This window comes from Chrysochloris asiatica, unplaced genomic scaffold (assembly GCF_000296735.1).
Source record: "Chrysochloris asiatica unplaced genomic scaffold, ChrAsi1.0 scaffold00632, whole genome shotgun sequence".
NCBI classification, from domain to species: domain Eukaryota; kingdom Metazoa; phylum Chordata; class Mammalia; order Afrosoricida; family Chrysochloridae; genus Chrysochloris; species Chrysochloris asiatica.
Window position 1 is genome coordinate 226,557 of NW_006409150.1, and position 5,952 is coordinate 232,508.

Genomic DNA, 5,952 nt, shown 5'->3' on the forward strand with positions numbered 1-5,952 from the left:
TAGAAGACAAAAAAAGAAATGCAAAAACTAGGGTAGTGGCCAAACCCAAAAAGGTGAAAATTGTGGGGGCCAAGACAATCAGCTTGAGTTGCCATCCTGTATCAGCTAAGGATCTCTCAGAGTTGTGGAGAGAGTTGAGAGGGTGGGGCACTAGATAAATTCCTACCAGTTTATGTGTTTTCTATAGTCCCAGCAGCTGATCCAGTAGTATTCAAGGCCAGCTCAGGTGGTGGTTGAGCTCAGCGTCATTGCTACCCAAAAAAACTCCTTTGGGGTTAGATGGCAAGTGAGGGCAGGATGATTGGTTATGGAAGGAGGTCTTGTTTGCACAGGGATTGCCAGGGACCCCGCACTGAACATTTGTTGTTGTTAAGTGCCGTTGAGTCAATTCCGACCCATAGAGACCCTGTATAGGGTTTCTGAGGAGTAGCTGATGAACTTTAATCACCAACCTTGAACATTGTTAGTCTAATGACTTGGAGTTCACATGTCTTCAGAAAAAGGGTTAGTGCACCTTGCATCTGGTTCACAACGACACAGCTCCAACTACTGGTAGAGCAGAGGCTATGTAAGGTGTGAGTGAGGATCAGGGCTGACCATGCTTCAGATCACCAGGCGGGTGTGGTGCAAAGGGGAGAATCGTACTATTCTTGTTGAGAGCCACTGGTGTATCATTGGTGTGTCAGGCCACTGTGTTGATAAAATGCTCTTTGCCAAAGTTCAAGATAGTCATGCTGCATCAGACCAGTTGGCAGTTCACCCAACTGTCTCCTCTCCTACCCATTTTGTTCACTTTCTTCACTTAGTCAGTGTTCAATTTAGTTCTTTAATCTTAACTCTGAAACTCAAGATTCCAGGATTCTCTTTTGTATCTGTTTATTTGAGTCTTTCATATCTTTGTTTTAAGGATCCCTGGTGGAACAGTAGAACAAGTACTACACTAACTGTAAAGTTGGCATTTCAAACCTACCAGTGACTCGTTAGGAGAAATATGAGGCTTTTTAGTCCCATAAAGATTTTCAATCTCCAAAACCATTTATCTATCTATCTATTTTTTCTTCTATAATTCAGAGTTGACTCAAAGACAGTGTGGTTAGAATCTTTGTTGCAGATGGTCTGTGTAGGATTGGCCTACTCTGTCATCTTTCCAGAAACCTCTGTTTATTTCTTGACTGCTCCTTCCATGAGCATAATTCATGGATCCAGATAATAAGAAATCCTGACAACTTCCATCATTTCACCATTTACCATAATGTTGTTTAATGATACAGTTGTGAGTATTTTTATTTTTAATATATTGCTCCATACTGAAGGCTGTATTCTTTGATCTTCATTATTAGATTTTCCCAAGTAGTACTTTGTGTGTCTTCCAATCTGAGGGACTCATCTTCTGGCTCTACCTCAGACAATTTTCCACTGTTATTCATAAGGTTTTCAGTGGCAATTTTTTTTTTAATAAGTGGTCCAACTGTTCCTTCTTTCTAGTCTGCTCTTAGTGCACTCTGCTAAAACCTGCCCATCATGAATGATCCTGCTGGTATTTGAAATGCCAGTGGCATAGTTTCCAGCATCATAGCAACATGCAAGTCACCACAGTATGACAAACTGACAGACAAGTAGGGTCAAGAACACTTGACATAAAATAATAGAAACTATTTTTTAATGAACTAAACAAAGTATCAAGTACATATGTTTCATCAGCAAAACGTTTGAAATTAGATGGAAGGAAGACTAGTAATTTCAGCAACAAGATGAAAGAGCATTTAGGATTTCATGAAATTCTCAGCTAAAGGGTACTAGACCTATAAATATTGTATGTTGTTACTGTTAAGTTTTGGTGAGACAGTGCCAAATCATAGCAACTCTATATAGGGTTTCCAAGAGGCAACTAATTTGTTTCAACTACTGGTGTTTTAGTACAAACTAATCTTGTTGTCTAGTGCTTATCCAACAATGCCACACCTGGGCTCCATAAGTATTACATTATTGTTGCTGTTAACTGCTTGTTGTTGTTAAGTGCCTTCAAATCAGTTCTGACCCATAGCCACCCTATATAAGGTTTCTGAGTAGCTACTGGTGAGCTTGAACTGCTGACCTTGAAGTTCAAACTGACCTTGCAGTCCAGCACATTAACCCACAGCACCACACCAGGACTCCAATGAATTAGTTAAACACGTTTAAATTATAAAGTCATTTTTGGTGCTGTAGGAGAAATACTAGACTGATAATTGCAAAGCTGACAGTTCAAACCCAACCGTCTTTCTTGGAAAATACTATACAGGTTCATTATGAGTGAGAACTGAATCACTGACACAACAACAAAAAGAATATAAACAAAGCACCTCTGTCAATTTTTTGTTCTTTCATTATGACAAAGTTTGCTTTGGTCTTTTCTCTTTTCCAGTAGTTTCATCGCTACATGGTACCAGGAAACCAAACACATATTTCAGAATGTATCCTTTTGGGGCTCTCAGATCTGGCAGGCCTACAGCCCCTCCTCTTTGGACTGTTCCTGTCCATGTACGTGGTCACCTTCACTGGGAACCTGCTCATCATCCTGGCCATCATCATGGACTCCCACCTCCACACACCCATGTACTTCTTTCTCTCCAACCTCTCTTTTACAGACATTTGTTTCACCTCCACCACTGTCCCAAAGATGCTGCTGAACATTCAGATGCAGAATAACATCATTACGTATGAAGATTGCTTCATCCAAATGGATTTTTTCTTTTTTTTTGATAGGATTAGACCATTTCTTCTTGATAGTGATGGCCTATGACAGGTTTGTGGCTATTTGTCACCCACTGCATTACAGGATCATAATGAACCCCAAGTTCTGTGGTCTCCTGCTTATAACATTCTGGTTATTGAGTGCTCTGGAGCCTCTATTACATAGCTTAATGGTGTTGTGACTGTCTTTTTGTACAGAATTGGAAATCTCTTGCTTTTTCTGTGAACTTAGTCAGGTAGTCAAACTTGCTTGTTCTGACACTTTCCTCAATAACTTAGTCATGTATTTTGCAACTGGAGTTCTGTGTGTTATTCCACTTACTGGGATCCTTTACTCTTATAGTTAAATTGTGTCCTTCATTTTGAGAATTTCATCAGCTAAGTGCAAGGATGGCCAAACTTCGTCTCTCATACTTCAGACACATTGTCAGGATGGACCAGTCGTTGGAGAAGGATATCTATCATTCTTGGTAAGGTGGAGGGTCAGAGAAAAAGAGGAAGACCACCAGTGAGATGGATTGGCCTAGTGGCAGCATCAATGGGCTCAAGTGTGGCAACCATAGTGAGGTTGGCCCAGGATGGGCAGTGTTTCGTTCTGCTGTGCATAAGGTTGCTATGGGTCAGTACCAACTTGATGGCACCTAAAAACAACAACAACAACAACAACAACAACAAGGGCAAGTCTAAAGCCTTTTCCACTTGTGGGTCTCACCTCTCAGTCATTTCCTTGTTCTATGGTACAGCTCTTGGAGTTTATCTCAGTTAGCTGTTAACTAAAACTCCAGGGCCACTGCAGTAGCTTCAGTGATGTACACTGTGGTCACACTCATGCTGAACCCCTTTGCCTACAGTCTTAGAAATAAGAACATAAAGAAGGAGCTAAGAAAAATTTTCAAACAAGAAACATTCTCTACATTACAGAATGATTTTTCTCAAGACTAGAGAGAGTTACTTATAAAAAATAGAGCTCAAAATCATGAAGATCCAAATCATATTTTCTTCAGCTGAAAAGTCTGCATTATTTTCTGAATCCAATCTTATTTATTTGAATATGGTATAAGCAATTTTTTCTTATGCATTTCTTTCAAAAACAGTTTTTTTAAAAAACAAAATCTTCCCTTCAGCATGCAATTGCTCATGTTGACTGCAGATAATTCACTATGAAGCAGGTCTTCCATTGCAAGCCATGGATTTCCAGTATTCAATTCTCCCATTGTACAGCATCATTATTATTCTCAAACCCAAAAAACTGAGACATCAATTTCCAGATTCCTATTTCAGAGTTTATTGCTTGTGATAAATTCTAGCTTGTAATAGTCTACTACTGTGGGTTATATTCTTTAAACAGAAATCTTGTTAAGTGTTTTGAGCAGAAACTTTGTAAGCATGTATTTCTTAAATTTGGGAATGAACTGTTGGTATGTCCTTCAAATATTGGGAATGGTTCCCAGAAAAGCAGTGAAAGCCATATCAACACTCATGTTGACAGCAATTCTATCATCAGGAAGGTGGTGGAATCAAGAACACACAACTGAAATGACTGACCCAAGCCATGGTATTTTCAATAACCTCATATGCATGTGGAAGCCAGACAGTGAATAAGGAAGACCATAGAAGAATTGATGCTTTTGAGTTATGGTGTTGGAGGAGAATATTGAAAGTACCATGGGCTGCCAAAAGAACCAATAGATCCATTTGGAAGAAGTGCAGCCAGACTGCTCCTTAGAGGCCAAGATGGCCAATCTTTGTCTCTCATACTTTGGGCATATTGTCAGGAGGGACCAGTCGCTGGAGAAGGATATCATGTTTGGTAAGGTAGAGGGTCAGAGAAAAAGAGGAAGACCCCCAACGAGATGGATTAGCCAAGTGGCAGCATCAATGGACTCAATTGTGACAATAGTAGTGAGGTTGGCCTAGGATCAGGCACAGTTCTACTGTGCATAAGATCACTATAGGTTGGTACCGACTCAATGGCACCTAACAACAACAACAAATTCTTGCAATGACAACATGGAAAAGGAAATTAAGAAAGTGATACCATTTATAATTGCTACCAAAAGGATGAAATATTTAGGAATAAATCTAACCAGAGAAACAATAGACCTATACAATGAAAACTATAAAACACTACTCCAAGAAACCAAAAGTGATTTACAAAAATGGAAGAATATACCATGTTACTGGATTGGAAGACATAACTTTGTGAAAATGCCAATACTACCCAAAGCAATCTACACATATAATACAATTCCAATCCAGATTCATTTTAGATTCTTTAAAGAGATGGAAAAAACTATTACAGACTTTATATGGAGAGGAAAGAGACCCAGGATAAGCAAAGAACTGCTTAAGAAAAAGAGCAATGTTGGAAGCCTCTCACTCCCTTGTTTTGAAATTTACAACATGGCTACAGTGGTACTGATACTGGTACAATGAAAGATACATACATCAATGGTTAATCAAGAAATTAACCATTCCACACACAGCAAACTGATCTTTGACAAAGAGCCAAAATGCGCTGAATGGGGATGAGATGTTCTCTTCAACAGATGCTGCTGGCACAACTGCAAATCGATATGCAAATAAATGAAGTAAGACCTTTACGTAACTCCACATACAAAAACCAACTTAACATGGATTAAAGACCTAAATAGGAATCCCAGAATTCTAAAGGCCATCAACGGAAAAATAGGGGCAAATGTAATGGCTCTAACACAGGGCACACACAGACTACCAAACATTTCGAGAATTGCAAAACCAAAAGGAGTCAAAGTAGATAATTGGGACATACTGAAAATTAGAAACTTATGTGCATCAAAATATTTCAACAAAAGAGTAAAAAGGGATCCCACGGAATAGGAAAAAATATTTTGCAGTGACGTATCAGACAAGGGATTGTCTAAAATCTATAAGAAACTACAACAACTCTACAAGAAAAAGACAAATAACCCAACTAAAAAATGAGTTCCAAACATATTCAACAAGGAAGAAATGTGGGCAGCCAACAAACATATGAAGAAATATTCACGATCATTAGCTATTGTTGTTGTTAAGTGCTGTCGAGTCAGTTGCGACCCATGGAGACCTTGTATAGGGTTTCTGATGAGCAACTGGTAAACTTGAACCGCTGACCTTTCAGTTCAAATGGCTTTACAGTGCAGCACATTAACCTACAATGCCACACCAGAACTCCAATTAGAGAGATGCAAATCAAAACAA

General features: G+C 39.0%; 1 pseudogene; it reads left to right on the forward strand.

The window, feature by feature from the left end:
* The first annotated feature begins 2,419 nt into the window (after positions 1–2,419).
* LOC102841341 lies at positions 2,420–3,675 on the forward strand (annotated as a pseudogene).
* Positions 3,676–5,952: the final 2,277 nt, after the last annotated feature.